Genomic DNA, 18,200 nt, shown 5'->3' with positions numbered 1-18,200 from the left:
GTTGCCATCTTTTCGTCAAGCCAAACCCGAACACTTTAGCAACGCGCTGGAATTTTTATTGCAGTACACGCTATAGACACTATATGATTGTAGGAGACTTGGGACACCTTTGAGTTACCCTAGGAGAGTAGTAAGGAGGCGCAGATAGCGCGCTGCAGTGAACAGTGGCTGTGACCAAATTGTTTTAACAGTGGAGAGGGGGGTAGACTTAAAGGGACATGGTTAAATAAAACAAAAGCATTTGAGTGACCATAAAATATGATTAGATTATTAAAAGAAATGTCACAGTTAAAATATGAACCTAGCCTACCTTAAAAGTGGACACTATCAGTAGGGCAGTGGATGGTGTCAGTGGGAATGGGATGGTGTTAGTGGGGCAGAGGATGGTGTCAGTGGGCAGGGGACGTTGTCAATGGGCAGAGTGCGGTGTCAGTGGGGCAGAGTGCGGTGTCAGTGGGCAGAGTGAGGTGTCAGTGGGCAAAGTGAGGTGTCAGTGGGCAGAGTGTGGTGTCAGTGGGCAGTAGATGTGTCAGTGGGCAGTAGATGTGTCAGTGGGCAGTAGATGGTGTCAGTGGGCAGAATGTGGTGTCAGTGGGCATGGGATGGTGTTAGTGGGGCAGAGGATGGTGTTAGTGGGGCAGAGGATGGTGTCAGTGGGGCAGAGTGCGGTGTTAGTGTGTCAGTGGGGCAGTAGATGGTGTCAGTGGGCAGTAGATGGTGTCAGTGGGCAGAGTGCGTTGTCAGTGGGCAGAGGGCGTTGTCAGTGGGCAGAGTGCATTGTTAGTGGGCAGAGTCCATTGTCAGTGGGCAGACTGTATTGTCAGTGGGGCAGAGTGTGGTGTCAGTGGGGCAGAGTGCGGTGTCAGTGGGCAGTAGATGGTGTCAGTGGGCAGAGTGCATTGTCATTGGGCAGAGTGCATTGTCAGTGGGCAGAGTGCGGTGTCAGTGGGCAGTAGATGGTGTCAGTGGGCAGAGTGCATTGTCAGTGGGCAGAGTGCATTGTCTGTGGGCAGAGTGAGGTGTCAATGGGCAGAGTGAGGTGTCAGTGGGCAGAGTGAGGTGTCAGTGGGCAGAGTGCGGTGTCAGTGGGCAGTAGATGGTGTCAGTGGGCAGTAGATGGTGTCAGTGGGCAGAGTGCATTGTCAGTGGGCAGTAGATGGTGTCAGTGGGCAGTATATGGTGTCAGTGGGCAGAGTGCATTGTCAGTGGGCAGAGTGCATTGTCAGTGGGCAGAGTGCATTGTCAGTGGGCAGTAGATGGTGTCAGTGGGCAGAATGCATTGTCAGTGGGCAGAGTGCATTGGCAGTGGGCAGAGTGCATTGTCAGTGGGCAGAGTGAGGTGTCACTGGGCAGAGTGCGGTGTCAGTGGGCAGAGTGCTTTGTCAGTGGGCAGAGTGCATTGTCAGTGGGCAGAGTGCATTGTCAAAGGGCAGAGTGCGGTGTCAGTGGGCAGAGCGCGGTGTCAGTGGGCAGTAGATGGTGTCAGTGGGCAGAGTGCATTGTCAGTGGGCAGAGTGCATTGTCAGTGGGCAGAATGAGGTGTCAGTGGGCAGAGCGCGGTGTCAGTGGGCAGTAGATGGTGTCAGTGGGCAGAGTGCATTGTCAGTGGGCAGAGTGAGGTGTCAGTGGGCAGAGTGCGGTGTCAGTGGGCAGTAGATGGTGTCAGTGGGCAGAGTGCATTGTCAGTGGGCAGAGTGCATTGTCAGTGGGCAGAGTGAGGTGTCAGTGGGCAGAGCGCGGTGTCAGTGGGCAGTAGATGGTGTCAGTGGGCAGAGTGCATTGTCAGTGGGCAGAGTGCATTGTCTGTGGGCAGAGTGAGGTGTCAGTGGGCAGAGTGCATTGTCAATGAGCAGAGTGCATTGTCAATGAGCAGAGTGCATTGTCAATGGGCAGAGTGCGGTGTCAGTGGGCAGTAGTGCAGTGTCAGTGGGCAGTAGTGAAGTGTCAGTGAGGCAGAGTGCGGTGTCAGTGGGGCAGAGTGCGGTGTCAGTGGGGCAGTAGATGGTGTCAGTGGGCAGAGTGAGGTGTCAGTGGGCAGAGTGCATTGTCAGTGGGCAGAGTGCAGTGTCAGTGGGCAGTAGATGGTGTCAGTGGGCAGAGTGCATTGTCAGTGGGCAGAGTGCATTGTCAGTGGGCAGAGTGAGGTGTCAGTGGGCAGAGCGCGGTGTCAGTGGGCAGTAGATGGTGTCAGTGGGCAGAGTGCATTGTCAGTGGGCAGAGTGCATTGTCAGTGGGCAGAGTGAGGTGTCAGTGGGCAGAGTGTGGTGTCAGTGGGCAGTAGATGGTGTCAGTGGGCAGAGTGCATTGTCAGTGGGCAGAGTGAGGTGTCAGTGGGCAGAGCGCGGTGTCAGTGTGCAGTAGATGGTGTCAGTGGGCAGAGTGCATTGTCAGTGGGCAGAGTGCATTGTCTGTGGGCAGAGTGAGGTGTCAGTGGGCAGAGCGCGGTGTCAGTGGGCTGTAGATGGTGTCAGTGGGCAGAGTGCATTGTCAGTGGGCAGAGTGCATTGTCAGTGGGCAGAGTGAGGTGTCAGTGGGCAGAGTGCGGTGTCAGTGGGCAGTAGATGGTGTCAGTGGGCAGAGTGCATTGTCAGTGGGCAGAGTGAGGTGTCAGTGGGCAGAGCGCGGTGTCAGTGTGCAGTAGATGGTGTCAGTGGGCAGAGTGCATTGTCAGTGGGCAGAGTGCATTGTCTGTGGGCAGAGTGAGGTGTCAGTGGGCAGAGTGCATTGTCAATGGGCAGAGTGCATTGTCAATGAGCAGAGTGCATTGTCAATGGGCAGAGTGCGGTGTCAGGGGGCAGTAGTGCAGTGTCAGTGGGGCAGAGTGCGGTGTCAGTGGGGCAGTAGATGGTGTCAGTGGGCAGTAGATGGTGTCAGTGGGGCAGAGTGCAGTGTCAGTGGGGCAGAGTGCGGTGTCAGTGAGGCAGAGTGCGGTGTCAGTGGGGAGTAGATGGTGTCAGTGGGCAGAGTGCGGTGTCAGTGGGCAGAGTGCGTTGTCAGTGGGCAGAGTGCATTGTCAGTGGGCAGAGTGCATTGTCAGTGGGCAGAATGTATTGTCAGTGGGGCAGAGTGCGGTGTCAGTGGGCAGTAGATGGTGTCAGTGGGCAGTAGATGGTGTCAGTGGGCAGAGTGCGGTGTCAGTGGGCAGAGTGCGGTGTCAGTGGGCAGAGTGCATTGTCAGTGGGCAGAGTGCGCTGTCAGTGGGCAGTGTGCGGTGTCAGTGGGCAGTAGATGGTGTCAGTGGGCAGAGTGCATTGTCAGTGGGGCAGAGTGCGGTGTCAGTGGGGCAGAGTGCGGTGTCAGTGGGGCAGTAGATGGTGTCAGTGGGCAGTAGATGGTGTCAGTGGGCAGAATGCATTGTCAGTGGGCAGAGTGCATTGGCAGTGGGCAGAGTGCATTGTCAGTGGGCAGAGTGAGGTGTCAGTGGGCAGAGTGCGGTGTCAGTGGGCAGAGTGCATTGTCAATGGGCAGAGTGCATTGTCAATGGGCAGAGTGCGGTGTCAGTGGGCAGAGCGTGGTGTCAGTGGGCAGTAGATGGTGTCAGTGGGAAGAGTGCATTGTCAGTGGGCAGAGTGCATTGTCAGTGGGCAGAGTGAGGTGTCAGTGGGCAGAGTGAGGTATCAGTGGGCAGAGTGCATTGTCAATGGGCAGAGTGCATTGTCAATGGGCAGAGTGTGGTGTCAGTGGGCAGTAGTGCAGTGTCAGTGGGGCAGAGTGCAGTGTCAGTGGGGCAGAGTGCGGTGTCAGTGGGCAGTAGATGGTGTCAGTGGGCAGTAGATGGTGTCAGTGGGCAGAGTGCGGTGTCAGTGGGCAGAGTGCGTTGTCAGTGGGCAGAGTGCATTGTCAGTGGGCAGAATGTATTGTCAGTGGGGCAGAGTGGGGTGTCAGTGGGGCAGAGTGCGGTGTCAGTGGGCAGTAGATTGTGTCAGTGGGCAGAGTGCGATGTCAGTGGGCAGAGTGCATTGTCAGTGGGCAGAGTGCATTGTCAGTGGGCAGAGTGAGGTGTCAGTGGGCAGAGTGAGGTGTCAGTGGGCAGAGCGCGGTGTCAGTGGGCAGTAGATGGTGTCAGTGGGCAGAGTGCATTGTCAGTGGGCAGAGTGCATTGTCTGTGGGCAGAGTGAGGTGTCAGTGGGCAGAGTGCATTGTCAATGGGCAGAGTGCATTGTCAATGAGCAGAGTGCATTGTCAATGGGCAGAGTGTGGTGTCAGTGGGCAGTAGTGCAGTGTCAGTGGGGCAGAGTGCGGTGTCAGTGGGGCAGAGTGCGGTGTCAGTGGGGCAGTAGATGGTGTCAGTGGGCAGTAGATGGTGTCAGTGGGGCAGAGTGCGGTGTCAGTGGGCAGAGTGAGGTGTCAGTGGGCAGTAGATGGTGTCAGTGGGCAGAGTGCATTGTCAGTGGGCAGTAGATGGTGTCAGTGGGCAGTATATGGTGTCAGTAGGCAGAGTGCATTGTCAGTGGGCAGAGTGCATTGTCAGTGGGCAGTAGATGGTGTCAGTGGGCAGAATGCATTGTCAGTGGGCAGAGTGCATTGGCAGTGGGCAGAGTGCATTGGCAGTGGGCAGAGTGCATTGTCAGTGGGCAGAGTGAGGTGTCAGTGGGCAGAGTGCGGTGTCAGTGGGCAGAGTGCATTGTCAATGGGCAGAGTGCGGTGTCAGTGGGCAGAGCGTGGTGTCAGTGGGCAGTAGATGGTGTCAGTGGGCAGAGCGCGGTGTCAGTGGGCAGTAGATGGTGTCAGTGGGCAGAGTGCATTGTCAGTGGGCAGAGTGCATTGTCTGTGGGCAGAGTGAGGTGTCAGTGGGCAGAGTGCATTGTCAGTGGGCAGAGTGCATTGTCAATGGGCAGAGTGCATTGTCAATGAGCAGAGTGCATTGTCAATGGGCAGAGTGTGGTGTCAGTGGGCAGTAGTGCAGTGTCAGTGGGGCAGAGTGCGGTGTCAGTGGGGCAGAGTGCGGTGTCAGTGGGGCAGTAGATGGTGTCAGTGGGCAGTAGATGGTGTCAGTGGGGCAGAGTGCGGTGTCAGTGGGCAGAGTGAGGTGTCAGTGGGCAGTAGATGGTGTCAGTGGGCAGAGTGCATTGTCAGTGGGCAGTAGATGGTGTCAGTGGGCAGTATATGGTGTCAGTAGGCAGAGTGCATTGTCAGTGGGCAGAGTGCATTGTCAGTGGGCAGTAGATGGTGTCAGTGGGCAGAATGCATTGTCAGTGGGCAGAGTGCATTGGCAGTGGGCAGAGTGCATTGTCAGTGGGCAGAGTGAGGTGTCAGTGGGCAGAGTGCGGTGTCAGTGGGCAGAGTGCATTGTCAATGGGCAGAGTGCGGTGTCAGTGGGCAGAGCGTGGTGTCAGTGGGCAGTAGATGGTGTCAGTGGGCAGAGTGCATTGTCAGTCGGCAGAGTGCATTGTCAGTGGGCAGAGTGCATTGTCAGTGGGCAGAGTGAGGTGTCAGTGGGCAGAGTGCATTGTCAATGGGCAGAGTGCATTGTCAATGGGCAGAGTGTGGTGTCAGTGGGCAGTAGTGCGGTGTCAGTGGGGCAGAGTGCGGTGTCAGTGGGCAGTAGATAGTGTCAGTGGGCAGTAGATGGTGTCAGTGGGCAGAGTGCGGTGTCAGTGGGCAGAGTGCGTTGTCAGTGGGCAGAGTGCATTGTCAGTGGGCAGAATGTATTGTCAGTGGGGCAGAGTGCGGTGTCAGTGGGGCAGAGTGCGGTGTCAGTGGGCAGCAGATGGTGTCAGTGGGCAGAGTGCGGTGTCAGTGGGCAGAGTGCATTGTCAGTGGGCAGAGTGCATTGTCAATGGGCAGAGTGTGGTGTCAGTGGACAGAGTGCGGTGTCAGTGGGCAGTAGATGGTGTCAGTGGGCAGTAGATGGTGTCAGCGGGCAGAGTGCATTGTCAGTGGGCAGTAGATGGCGTCAGTGGGCAGAGTGTGATGTCAGTGGGCAGAGTGCATTGTCAGTGGGCAGAGTGCGGTGTCAGTGGGCAGAGTGATGTGTCAGTGGGCAGAATGCGGTGTCAGTGGACAGAATGCGGTGTCAGTGGGCAGAATGCGGTGTCAGTGGGCAGAGTGCATCGTCAGTGGGCAGTAGATGGTGTCAATGGGCAGTGGACTTTTAAAAATCATCAAAAAAATCAAAGCAATCCACAGGCACCCCATAAATAGAGAAGAAAAGATATTAAAGGCTACTGAGTGAGCACTGCACAATGAAGTAATGATGCCAGGATGGTACTGAAGATAGAACTAGACTACAATCTTTAATTAGCAGCCATGTCCCTGGAAAGACAAGCATGACAGTCCTACACTGGAGAGCTTGTGGACTGTGAACTGGAGGGAAGTAAAGGCCCTCAGCTCTGCACTTACCCAGCGGTCTGTCTGTGTCTCCTTAGCTCGCTCAGCAGGCTCTGTGTCTGTTCCTCTCGCGTTTTGGAAAGGTCACATGATTGGCTTGCAGAGGCCAAGGCTATGTGTCTGCATGGAGTAGGCACTGGCGACTGGCGTGTCTCTCCCCCCTCACAGCCGCCCTACAATGTGTCACAACTTAAGTTATTCAGTGCAGGAGTATAACTAGTAATGGTGGCGATCAGCGATTTTTATTGTGACTGCGACATTATAGCAGAAACATCAGACATTTTTGACACATTTTTTGGACCATTGTCATTTATACATCAATCACTGCTATATAAATGCAGTGATTCCTGTGTAAATGACACTGGCAGTGAAGGGGTTAACCAGTGGGTGGCGGTGTTGGGGTTAAGTGTTCCTAGGGGTGTGTTACTAATTGTTGGGGGCTGGGCTTTAATTTAGTGAACACTGATCTTTGCTCCAATCAGAGATTAGCGTCACTAGTTGCTAGGCAGAACGGGGAGATGCTGTTTACAACAGCATTTCCTCGTTCAGCCGCCCCGTGAGACGATCGTAGGTATGCCCGCAGCGATCAAGGCTGCGGGACCCGTGACCGGACTCATGGGGGTCCTGACCAGGACACGAGTGCGCCGTCGCGATGGCAGGGCGGTATTAAAGATTGGACGTACCTGTACGCCAATATGCCTGCCCGTGCCATTCTGCCGATGTACATCGGCGTGCGCTGGTCGGGAACCAGTTAATGTGTCAATGAAAATTTTATCATTTTTTTCCCACAAATAGAGCTTTCTTTTGGTGGTATTTGATCACCTCTGCAATTTTTTATATTTTGTTAAAAAAATTAAAAAGGACCGATTTAAAAAAAAAATACAAAAACGTTTTATATTTTTTAATAAATTTTGCAAACAGGTAACTTTTCTCCTTCATTGATGTATGCTAATGAGGCTACACTGATGGGCGCTGATAGACTGCACTGGTGGGCACTGATAGACTGCACTGTTGGGCACTAATAGGGGCACTGATAGCTGGCACTTATGGGTGGCAGTGATGGACACTGATCGGCACTGGTAGGTGACACTGATAGGCAGCACTGCTAGGTGGCACTGAAGAGGCACTGATTGGCACCACTGGTGGGCATTGATAGGATGCACTTGTGGGCACTGAAAGGTGGCAATGATTGGTGGCACTGATTGGGGGTGGCAGGCGGTACTTGTGGGCATATATGAGGCAGCTTTTCCTCTTCCTCTTTGGGACCGATGTCCCTTCAAACAGGCTTTTTTTCTTCTCACGTTGTCAGTGTGAGAAGAAAAAAAACGATTACTGATCTTCTGTTTACATCACATGATCAGCTGTCATTGGCCGACAATTGATCACGTGGTAAGGGACCGGTATCGGCCCCTTACTTGGATCTGTGATCACTCAAGTCTCATTGACTCGGGTGATCACAGTGCGTGCCAATCAGCTTCTAACTTCAACTTGTTCAATGAAAGTTTTTGTAATCTCTTACAGCACACATTTTGCTACAGGTAACCCTATAATAAGGCTTTTACCTGTAGCTACCCCGGATATCTCCTGAACCTTAACGGTTTAGGAGATATCTCTGTATTTGCATGTATGTGTCGACGTCATCGTTACATGCACACTGAAGCAAATTGAAGCAACGGTACGTCCGTGCCATTGCTTTAGTGAGTGTACCATTACTGGCGGCTCCTGGGCGCATGCACGGGAATTACTTCATCGTAGCTCCGGCCAATCACAGCGCCGGAGCCCGCGATACCCGGAAGTAACTCCGGGAGCGATGTCGACCGCCAGAGCGGTGTACGAGGACGGCTGTGAGGGCTTTGTTCTTGGGTAAGTCATTCATAATGAGCTAGTATGCTATGAATACTAGCTCATTATGCCTTTATCTTGCAGGGGTTTTTTTGTCCTGGGGTTTACAACCACTTTAAAGAGGAGCTCCAGCTCCCCACCAAAAAAATATAAGTCGGCAGCTACAAATACTGTAGCTACTGACTTTTACTATTAGGACACTTACCTGTCCAGGGATGCCGCGGTGTCCTCACCCAAGCCGCCAGCTTGGGTAAGGGAAACGGCAGTGAAGTCTTATGGGTTCACAGCTGGTTTCCTACTTCGCTTGCGTGGATGGCAGGAATGGGAGTAGGTACCTGTCAAAGCCAGATAACCACCCCCCCCCACCACCACAAGGTGCCAAATGTGACACCGGAAAGGGGGCAGACAAGAGGCACTTCCCCTTTTCAGTGGAGCTCCGCTTTAAGCTTTGACAAAAAAAAAAAATCCTGGAAGCTGACTGGTTTCTATGCAGAGCTGCACCAGATTTTGCATGCTCCAGTTATAATAAATCAGCCCCAATGGCTGAAAAGACAGCCAAACCTGCCCCTTGTACAGCTGTCAAGCTGGAACCTGTGGCTATATCCATGCAGCCACTGTATCCGGATTGCTATGAATAGATGTAAGCACAGATGTGTGGATAGGTACACCCATGGGAATGAAGCCCAAGAGCTCATTCACACTGTATGCATTTTTCTGCACTTTATCAACACCGGGCACTACAAGGTCATAGAGAAAACAATTGTTTTCCCTGTGCCCTGTTCATACTACAAAGCTGGCATGAGCTGGGTTGCAGTGCACTGCATATAAAATGCAGACTTGCAGCATTTTCCCGCAATGCACCAGAGCTCACATGAAGTCGCCATTCATTGCAGCTCTGCATACAAATGAGTGAAGGGCCAGTTCACACCAGGAATCGCACGGGGCCAAACTGAGCATTCCTGTGTGATTCACATGCAGTGCGATTTTTACCCATTTATTTTGAATGAGCTGAATCACACTGGACTGCACCAAAACTAGTGCATGCACTACTCTAAAAATGCACAGCAACCGGATCGCATGGTACTTCTGTAACATGTGATCCGGTGCCGGCAAATGCACTTCAACTCTGACCTGTGTTTCGGGTGCAGTTTATTTAACTGCTTGCCGACCAGCCGCCGCCATTATTATCGCAAAAAATGTCCCGGTCATTCAGCAGCCAAATCTTCCGGGGCTGAAGTGGTTAAAGTGTAACTAAAGGTAAAACTTTTTTTTTTTTTTTAGATAGAGAGCAGAGGGATTAGAACACCTGTCGATTTTTATTGCTGTCTGTGCCCATGTTATGGAGATTCTCCCTCTATTTGTCCTGTTCGCCATTATCATTGAAAGCCAAAATAAAGAAGATCCCACATTTTGGATTGTCCCCTGAGAAGTAATAGAGGGGGATATCTTCCAATGGGGCATTAGTTCTGGTGACCTGGGGGGTCTCACAAGTAGGGTTGCCACCTTTTCTTCAAGCCAAACCCTAGCACTTCAGCGTTGCACAGCAATTTTTTTTCATAGTATGCGTAGATTTTGCTTTCAAATAACATTCCCCCTTTGCATCATAGTCCACAGAGTTTCCCCTTTACATCATAGTCCACAGAGTTCCCCCTTTACATAATAGTCCACAGAGTTCCCCCTTTACATCATAGTCCACAGAGTTCCCCCTTTACATCATAGTCCACAGAGTTCCCCCTTTACATCATAGTCCACAGAGTTCCCCCTTTACAACATAGACCACAGAGTTCCCCCTTTACATCATAGTCCACAGAGTTCCCCCTTTACATCAGAGTCCACAGAGTTTCCCTTTTACATTTGAACTTTCAGAGTTCCCTTTCACTGTAAGGGGGGACTCTGCAGACTCTGATGTAAGGGAGAACTCTGGGGACTCTAACATAAGGGATGCTCTGGTGTACAAAGAGGACTCTGATCTAAGGGGGAGCTCTGAGAACCCTGATTTACCTTAGCGTACTCACTTAGAGGCAGGAGAGAGAAGGGGGGAGACTTAGTCCAATCTCAATAATGTGTCCGGGTCTCAGACAGTCTGAAACCCGGACGCATGATTCCAAACCCGAACTGTCCAGGTGAATCCCAAACAGGTGGCAACCCTACTCCCAAGGGATTCCATTCATTTTCAGGCCTCTTCCCATGGAATTACAGTGATCAATACTGGCAGGAATACATCCCTATAAGTGGGTGTAATTGGACTTGCACCCGACTATATCCGCCCACCCCCAGATCTGTTGGACCAATTGGAATGATTTTTCACTTTTGTCTTTTTTTTGGCCATTGTATCATATTCACATGGGTTCTCATTATTCTATTGGCCATCACGGCACATACAAATGCACAGAAAAACAGGAACGCCTCATTTCCCATAAAGCAGAGCAACTGCAAAATTCTGAGCATTCTCACTGCACACGCATGCGTTGTTTTTCCATAAAAAACACTACAGTGTGAGTGAGCCCATTAACATGTTTGTTTCTTTTTTTGCTTGATGTGTTTGCCAATGAAATTGATGGGAATCCATCAAATCACTTCTCAACACGTGCACTGAGCTGCACACTGTGACGCAGGTGAATGCACCAAAGTACATGTTCATGTATAAGATAAGACATCCTCAATAGCTTGCATTGCAGCACCTCTCCAGCCCCCCCCCCCCATTCTTCCACAACTATTATATTATATATATATATATATTATATTGTTGCACCTATTAGCTCCTGATTTGCCACTATTACCCCTGATGCGCCTAATTTGAACCTACATTTACTTTTGCACCATTTTTATGTTCATACACCGTTATTTGTTTCTAGATTTACTCATTATTATATTTATATTTTTATACATCGTTATTTATTTTTAGATTTACTCATAATTATATTTATATTTTTATACACCGTATTTATTTTTAGATTTACTCATTATTATATTTATTGTTTTTTTTTTTCCTTTTTTCTACACCCTTTTTTATTTTTAATATGCATTTATTATTTTTATACACCCTGATTTGTAGTTATTTTTATATTTATTAATTATTATATTTATCATTATTATTTATTATTTTATACACCCTTTTTTTATATTTATTCTTTACATTTATTCATAAATGTATCCTTTTTCATTTTTTAGATTCATTTTTATTCATTATCTTTATTATTTTTTATGTATATTTATAGTCTCTTATTTACTTATTTTATAATACTTTTGTTTATATTTAATTGACCTTTTTTTTTTCATTCACAATCTTTTATTTAGATTTATTCATTATTAATGTCATCACGCACCCATTTTTTATTTTTATACACCGCTATTTATATTTACTCATTATTGTATTTTTTTATTTATTTTTTTTCTACACCCTTTTTTGTCCCCTAGTATTTACTAGCGCCTGGGTTGTCCCCAGGGGCGTAACTAGAAATCACAGGGCCCCATAGCAAAATGTTGTATGGGCCCCCCCCCCAAAAAAAAATAACTAATGCCATTGAACAACAGATTACCACACCCATGTGGCACAGTACCCAGGCAACAGCTTATATTCATTTCGAACAACAAAGTATGCAGTATACTGTATGCAGCCCCTGAAGGACACAGATTGCTGACCTCCATCAGTACAGTGCAGACCCCCCAGCAGTACAGACACCCCCTACCTCAGTGCAGAACCCCAGCAGTACAGACACCCCCTACCTCAGTGCAGAACCCCAGCAGTACAGACACCCCCCCCCCAGTGCAGACCCTCCCAGTGCAGACACCCCCCTCAGTGCAGGACCCCCCAGCAGTATAGACCCCCCTCAGTAGTACAGACCCCCCAGCAGTGCAGACACCCCCCTAGTGCAGACACCCCACTTAGTACAGACACCCCCCCATTACAGACCCCCCCCCCTCAGAGCAGGACCACCCCAGCAGTACAAATACCTCCCAGTGCAGACACCCCCCAGGCCAGACCACCCCCTCAGTACAGACCGACCCCAGTGCAGACACCCCGCTCAGTGCAGGACCCCCCTCAGTGCAGACACCCACCCTCAGTGCAGACCCCCCCTCAGTAGTGCAGACTCCCCCTCAGTGAAGACCCCCCTCAGTAGTGCAGACACCCCTCCATTACAGACCCCCACTCAGTGCAGGACCCCCCAGCAGTACAGACACCCCCCAGTGCAGACACCCCCTTATTACAGACACCCCCAGCATTGGAGACACCCCCCAGCATTGCAGACACCCCCCCTGAGTAGTGCAGACCCCCCTCAGTGCAGACACCTTTCAGTAGTGCAGACAACCCCCCCATTACAGACCCCCCTCTGTGCAGGACCCCCCAGCCGTGCAGACACTCCCCTCAGTGCAGACACCCCCCCAGCAGTGCAGGCTCCCCCCTCAGTAGTGCAGACTCCCCACCTCAGTGCAGACCCCTTCAGTAGTGCAGACCCCCTTCAGTAGTGCAGACCCCCCTAGTAGTGCAGACCCCCCTCAGTAGTGCAGACCCCCCTCAGTAGTGTAGACCCCCCTCAGTAGTGCAGACCCCCAAAGTAGTGCAGGACCCCCCCTCAGTAGTGCAGACTTACCCCTCAGTAGTGCAGGCGCCCCCCACAGTAGTGCAGACCCCCCCTCAGCGCAGACCCTCCCCCTCAGTAGTGCAGACCCCCCCACAGTAATGTAGACTCCCCCTCAGTGCAGACCCCCCTCAGTAGTGTAGACCACCCTAGTAGTGCAGACCCCCTCAGTGCAGGACCCCCCTCAGTAGTGCAGACCCCCCTAGTAGTGCAGGACCCCCCCTCAGTAGTGCAGGCTCCCCCCACAGTAGTGCAGACCCCCCCTCAGCACAGACCCTCCCCCTCAGTAGTGCAGACCCCCCCACAGTAATGTAGACTCCCCCTCAGTGCAGATCCCCCTCAGTAGTGCAGACCCCCCTAGTAGTGCAGGACCCCCCCCCCTCAGTAGTGCAGACTTCCCCCTCAGTAGTGCAAGCTCCCCCCACAGTAGTGCAGACCCTCCCCCTCAGTAGTGCAGACCCTCACCCTCAGTAGTGCAGACCCCCCTCCACAGAAATGTAGACTCCCCCTCAGTGCAGACCCCCCTATGTAGTGTAGACCCCCCTAGTAGTGCAGACCCCCCTCAGTAGTGCAGACCCCCCTCAGTAGTGCAGGACCCCCCTCAGTAGTGCAGGACCCCCCTCAGTAGTGCAGACCCCCCTCAGTAGTGTAGACCCCCTCAGTAGTGTAGACCCCCCTCAGTAGTGCAGACTCCCCCAGTGCAGCAGACCCCCCTCAGTAGTGTAGACCCCGCTCAGTGCAGCAGACCCCCCCTCAGTAGTGCAGACCCCCTAGTAGTGCAGACCCCCCTCAGTAGTGCAGACCCCCCTCAGTGCAGCAGACCCCCCCTCAGTAGTGCAGACCCCCCTCAGTGCAGCAGACCCCCTCAGTAGTGTAGACCCCCTCAGTGCAGCAGACCCCCCCTCAGTAGTGCAGACACCCCTCAGTAGTGCAGACCCCCCTCAGTGCAGCAGACCCCCCTCAGTAGTGTAGACCCCCTCAGTGCAGCAGACCCCCCCTCAATAGTGCAGACCCCCCTCAGTAGTGCAGACCCCTCTCAATGCAGGTCCCCCCTCAGTAGTGCAGACCCCCCTCAGTGCAGCAGACCCCCCTCAGTAGTGCAGAACCCCTAGTAGTGCAGACCCCCCTCAGTGCAGGACCCCCCCTCAGTGCTGGAGATCCCCCCAGTGCAGGACCCCCCTTAGTAGTGCAGACCCCCCTCAGTGCAGCAGACCCCCCCCCCCCGTAGTGCAGACCCCCCTCAGTGCAGCAGACCCCCCCTCAATAGTGCAGACCCCCCCAGTAGTGTAGACCCCCCTCAGTGCAGCAGACCCCCACTCAATGCAGACCCCCTCAGTAGTGCAGACCCCCCCTACATACCTCAGAACAGCGCTGATACACAGTGCAGTGTGTGTCCCTCGAGCGTAGGCTCCTCCTCCTCTGTGGATGTAAACAGAGAGGAGGGGGAGGCGGCTGAGGTCCGTGCTGCTGTGTCCCTGTCCCGGCACGAGGTACAGCAGAGAGCAGTGTTAGTGATGCGGGCGGCTGCCGCTACCCCAGTGTGTCACCCCTCTGGCGGGTGTCACCCGGAGCGGCCAGCACCCGCCCGCTAACACCACTCCCCAGGCCCCAACTCGGCTGCGGGCCCCATAGCGCCTGCGTGGGTCGCTATGGCGGTAGTTCCGCCACTGCCGCCTGGGAATACCAGGTGCCGTAGGCTTTTTTCCATTATATTGTTGGCTTTGGCGACCTGCTGTATTTTTCCTCTCGATTGCCCGAGGTGACCACCTTGGCTTTTGTCAAGAGAGTTGTAAGTAGGGTGCAAGATCGTCTACGGCCACATCACCCTGAAAGCGCTCGATATCGTCTGATCTCAGATGCTAAGCAGGGTCAGGCCTGGTTATTACCTGGATGGGAGACCGCCTGGGAATTCCAGGTGCCGTAGGCTTTTTTCCATTATGTTGTTGGCTTTGGCGACCTTCTGTATTTTTCGTCTCTATTGCCCGAGGTGACCACCTTGGCTTTTGTCAAGAGAGTTGTAAGTAGGGTGCAAGATTGCCTACGGCCACATCACCCTGAATGTGCTCGATCTCGTCTTATCTCGGATGATAAGCAGGGTCGGGCCTGGTTAGTACCCGGATGGGAGACCGCCTGGGAATACCGGGTGCCGTAGGCTTTTTTCCATTATGTTGTTGGCTTTGGCGACCTGCTGTATTTTTCCTCTCGATTGCCAGAGGTGACCACCTTGGCTTTTGTCAAGAGAGTTGTAAGTAGGGTGCCAGATCGCCTACGGCCACATCACCCTGAATGCGCTCGATCTCGTCTGATCTCGGATGCTAGGCAGGATCGGGCTTGGTTAGTACCTGGATGGGAGACCGCCTGGGAATACCAGGTGCCGTAGGCTTTTTTCCATTATGTTGTTGGCTTTGGCGACCTGCTGTATTTTTCCTCTCGATTGCCAGAGGTGACCACCTTGGCTTTTGTCAAGAGAGTTGTAAGTAGGGTGCCAGATCGCCTACGGCCACATCACCCTGAATGTGCTCGATCTCGTCTGATCTCGGATGCTAAGCAGGGTCGGGCCTGGTTAGTACCTGGATGGGAGACCGCCTGGGAATTCCAGTTGCCGTAGGATTTTTTCCATTATGTTGTTGGCTTTGGCGACCTGCTGTATTTTTCCTCTCGATTGCCCGAGGTGACCACCTTGGCTTTTGTCAAGAGAGTTGTAAGTAGGGTGTAAGATCGCCTACGGCAACATCACCCTGAATGCGCTCGATCTCGTCTGATCTCGGATGCTAAGCAGGGTCGGGCCTGGTTAGTACCTGGATGGCAGACTACCTGGAAATACCAGGTGCTGTAGGCTTTTTTCCATTATGTTATTGGCTTTGGCTACCTGCTGTATTTTTCCTCTCGATTGCCCGAGGTGACCATCTTGGCTTTTGTCAAGAGATTTGTAAGTAGGGTGCAAGATCGCCTACAGCCACATCACCCTGAATGCACTCGATCTCGTCTGATTTCGGATGCTAAGCAGGGTCGGGCCTGGTTAGTACCTGGATAGGAGACCGCCTGGGAATACCAGGTGCCGTAGGCCTTTTTCCATTATGTTGTTGGCTTTGGCGACCTGCTGTATTTTTCCTCTCGATTGCCCGAGGTGACCACCTTGGCTTTTGTCAAGAGAGTTGTAAGTAGGGTGCAAAGATTGCCTACGGCCACATCACCCTGAATGCGCTTGATCTTGTCTGATCTCGGATGCTAAGCAGGGTCAGGCCTGGTTAGTACCTGGATGGGAGACCGCCTGGGAATACCAGGTGCCGTAGGCTTTTTTCCCTTATGCTGTTGGCTTTACCGACCTGCTGTATTTTTCCTCTCGATTGCCCGAGGTGACCACCTTGGCTTTTGTCAAGAGAGTTGTAAGTAGGGTGCAAAGATTGCCTACGGCCACATCACCCTGAATGCGCTTGATCTTGTCTGATCTCGGATGTTAAGCAGGGTCAGGCCTGGTTAGTACCTGGATGGGAGACCGCCTGGGAATACCAGCTGCCGTAGGCTTTTTTTTTCCCTTATGCTGTTGGCTTTACCGACCTGCTGTATTTTTCCTCTCGATTGCCCGAGGTGACCACCTTGGCTTTTGTCAAGAGAGTTGTAAGTAGGGTGCAAGATCGCCTACCGCCACATCACCCTGAATGCGCTCGATCTCGTCTGATCTCGGATGCTAAGAAAGGTCGGGCCTGGTTAGTACCTGGATGGGAGACCGCCTGGGAGTTCCAGTTGCCGTAGGCTTTTTTCCATTATGTTGTTGGCTTTGGCGACCTGCTGTATTTTTCCTCTCGATTGCCCGAGGTGACCACCTTGGCTTTTGTCAAGAGAGTTGTAAGTAGGGTGTAAGATTGCCTATGGCAACATCACCCTGAATGCGCTCGATCTCGTCTGATCTCGGATGCTAAGCAGGGTCGGGCCTGGTTAGTACCTGGATGGCAGACCACCTGGAAATACCAGGTGCCGTAGGCTTTTTTCCATTATGTTATTGGCTTTGGCGACCTGCTGTATTTTTCCTATCGATTGCCCGAGGTGACCACCTTGGCTTTTGTCAAGAGATTTGTAAGTAGGGTGTAAGATCGCCTACAGCCACATCACCCTGAATGCACTCGATCTCGTCTGATCTCGGATGCTAAGCAGGGTCAGGCCTGGTTAGTACCTGGAAGGGAGACCGCCTGGGAATACCAGGTGCCGTAGGCTTTTTTCCCTTATGCTGTTGGCTTTACCGACCTGCTGTATTTTTCCTCTCGATTGCCCGAGGTGACCACCTTGGCTTTTGTCAAGAGAGTTGTAAGTAGGGTGCAAGCTCGCCTACAGCCACATCACCCTGAATGCGCTCGATCTCGTCTGATCTCGGATGCTAAGCAGGGTCGGGCCTGGTTAGTACCTGGATGGGAGACCGCCTGGGAATACCAGGTGCCGTAGGCTTTTTTCCATTATGTTGTTGGCTTTGGCGACCTGCTGTATTTTTCCTCTCGATTGCCCGAGGTGACCACCTTGGCTTTTGTCAAGAGAGTTGTAAGTAGGGTGCAAGATCACCTATGGCCACATCACCCTGAATGCGCTCGATCTCGTCTGATCTCGGATGCTAAGAAGGGTCGACTCTGGTTAGTACCTGGATGGGAGACCGCCAGGGAATTCCAGGTGCCGTAGGATTTTTTCCATTATGTTGTTGGCTTTGGCGACCTACTGTATTTTTCCTCTCGATTGCCCGAGGTGACCACCTTGGCTTTTGTCAAGAGAGTTGTAAGTAGGGTGCAAGATCGCCTACCGCCACATCACCCTGAATGCGCTCGATCTCGTCTGATCTCGGATGCTAAGCAGGGTCGGGCCTGGTTAGTACATGGATGGGAGACCGCCTGGGAATACCAGATGCCGTAGACTTTTTTCCCTTATGTTGTTGGCTTTGGCGACCTGCTATATTTTTCCTCTCGATTGCCCGAGGTGACCACCTTGGTTTTTGTCAAGAGAGTTGTAAGTAGGAGGCAAGATCGCCTACGGCCACATCACCCTGAATGCGCTCGATCTCGTCTGATCTCGGATGCTAAGCAGGGTCGGGCCTGGTTAGTACCTGGATGGGAGACCACCTGGGAATACCAGGTGCCGTAGGCTTTTTTCCATTATGTTGTTGGCTTTGGCGACCTGCTGTATTTTTCCTCTCGATTGCCCGAGGTGACCACCTTGGCTTTTGTCAAGAGAATTGTAAGTACGGTGCAAGATCGCCTATGGCCACATCACCCTGAATGTGCTCGATCTCGTCTTATCTCGGATGATAAGCAGGGTCGGGCCTGGTTAGTACCCGGATGGGAGACCGCCTGGGAATACCGGGTGCAGTAGGCTTTTTTCCATTATGTTGTTGGCTTTGGCGACCTGCTGTATTTTTCCTCTCGATTGCCCGAGGTGACCACCTTGGCTTTTGTCAAGAGAGTTGTAAGT

General features: G+C 52.3%; 2 non-coding genes and 14 pseudogenes across 2 annotated transcripts; all 16 read left to right on the top strand.

The window, feature by feature from the left end:
• Positions 1 to 14,560: 14,560 nt before the first annotated feature.
• On the top strand, positions 14,561 to 14,679 carry LOC143979314 (5S ribosomal RNA; annotated as a pseudogene).
• Positions 14,680 to 14,788: 109 nt separating this feature from the next.
• On the top strand, positions 14,789 to 14,907 carry LOC143978405 (5S ribosomal RNA; annotated as a pseudogene).
• Positions 14,908 to 15,016: 109 nt separating this feature from the next.
• LOC143978002 (5S ribosomal RNA) lies at positions 15,017 to 15,135 on the top strand (annotated as a pseudogene).
• Positions 15,136 to 15,244: 109 nt separating this feature from the next.
• Positions 15,245 to 15,363, top strand: LOC143978097 (5S ribosomal RNA; annotated as a pseudogene).
• Positions 15,364 to 15,472: 109 nt separating this feature from the next.
• On the top strand, positions 15,473 to 15,591 carry LOC143978386 (5S ribosomal RNA; annotated as a pseudogene).
• A 109-nt stretch (positions 15,592 to 15,700) lies between these two features.
• Positions 15,701 to 15,819, top strand: LOC143977640 (5S ribosomal RNA; annotated as a pseudogene).
• Positions 15,820 to 15,929: 110 nt separating this feature from the next.
• LOC143977912 (5S ribosomal RNA) lies at positions 15,930 to 16,048 on the top strand (annotated as a pseudogene).
• Positions 16,049 to 16,158: 110 nt separating this feature from the next.
• LOC143978853 (5S ribosomal RNA) lies at positions 16,159 to 16,277 on the top strand (annotated as a pseudogene).
• A 112-nt stretch (positions 16,278 to 16,389) lies between these two features.
• On the top strand, positions 16,390 to 16,508 carry LOC143979291 (5S ribosomal RNA; annotated as a pseudogene).
• Positions 16,509 to 16,617: 109 nt separating this feature from the next.
• LOC143977977 (5S ribosomal RNA) lies at positions 16,618 to 16,736 on the top strand (annotated as a pseudogene).
• A 109-nt stretch (positions 16,737 to 16,845) lies between these two features.
• On the top strand, positions 16,846 to 16,964 carry LOC143977754 (5S ribosomal RNA; annotated as a pseudogene).
• Positions 16,965 to 17,073: 109 nt separating this feature from the next.
• LOC143976500 (5S ribosomal RNA) lies at positions 17,074 to 17,192 on the top strand. The gene has a single exon (XR_013272805.1). It is a non-coding gene; the product is annotated as a 5S ribosomal RNA (ribosomal RNA).
• Positions 17,193 to 17,301: 109 nt separating this feature from the next.
• On the top strand, positions 17,302 to 17,420 carry LOC143979050 (5S ribosomal RNA; annotated as a pseudogene).
• A 109-nt stretch (positions 17,421 to 17,529) lies between these two features.
• LOC143978827 (5S ribosomal RNA) lies at positions 17,530 to 17,648 on the top strand (annotated as a pseudogene).
• A 109-nt stretch (positions 17,649 to 17,757) lies between these two features.
• LOC143976656 (5S ribosomal RNA) lies at positions 17,758 to 17,876 on the top strand. Its single transcript, XR_013272954.1, has one exon. It is a non-coding gene; the product is annotated as a 5S ribosomal RNA (ribosomal RNA).
• Positions 17,877 to 17,985: 109 nt separating this feature from the next.
• LOC143979215 (5S ribosomal RNA) lies at positions 17,986 to 18,104 on the top strand (annotated as a pseudogene).
• The last annotated feature ends 96 nt before the right edge of the window (positions 18,105 to 18,200 follow it).

Source organism: Lithobates pipiens, unplaced genomic scaffold (genome assembly GCF_037356315.1).
Source record: "Lithobates pipiens isolate NorthernLeopardFrog02 unplaced genomic scaffold, aLitPip1_a1.2 Scaffold_13, whole genome shotgun sequence".
NCBI classification, from domain to species: domain Eukaryota; kingdom Metazoa; phylum Chordata; class Amphibia; order Anura; family Ranidae; genus Lithobates; species Lithobates pipiens.
Note: the sequence above shows the minus strand (reverse complement) of the source record. Positions and strands in the feature narration are given on the sequence as shown.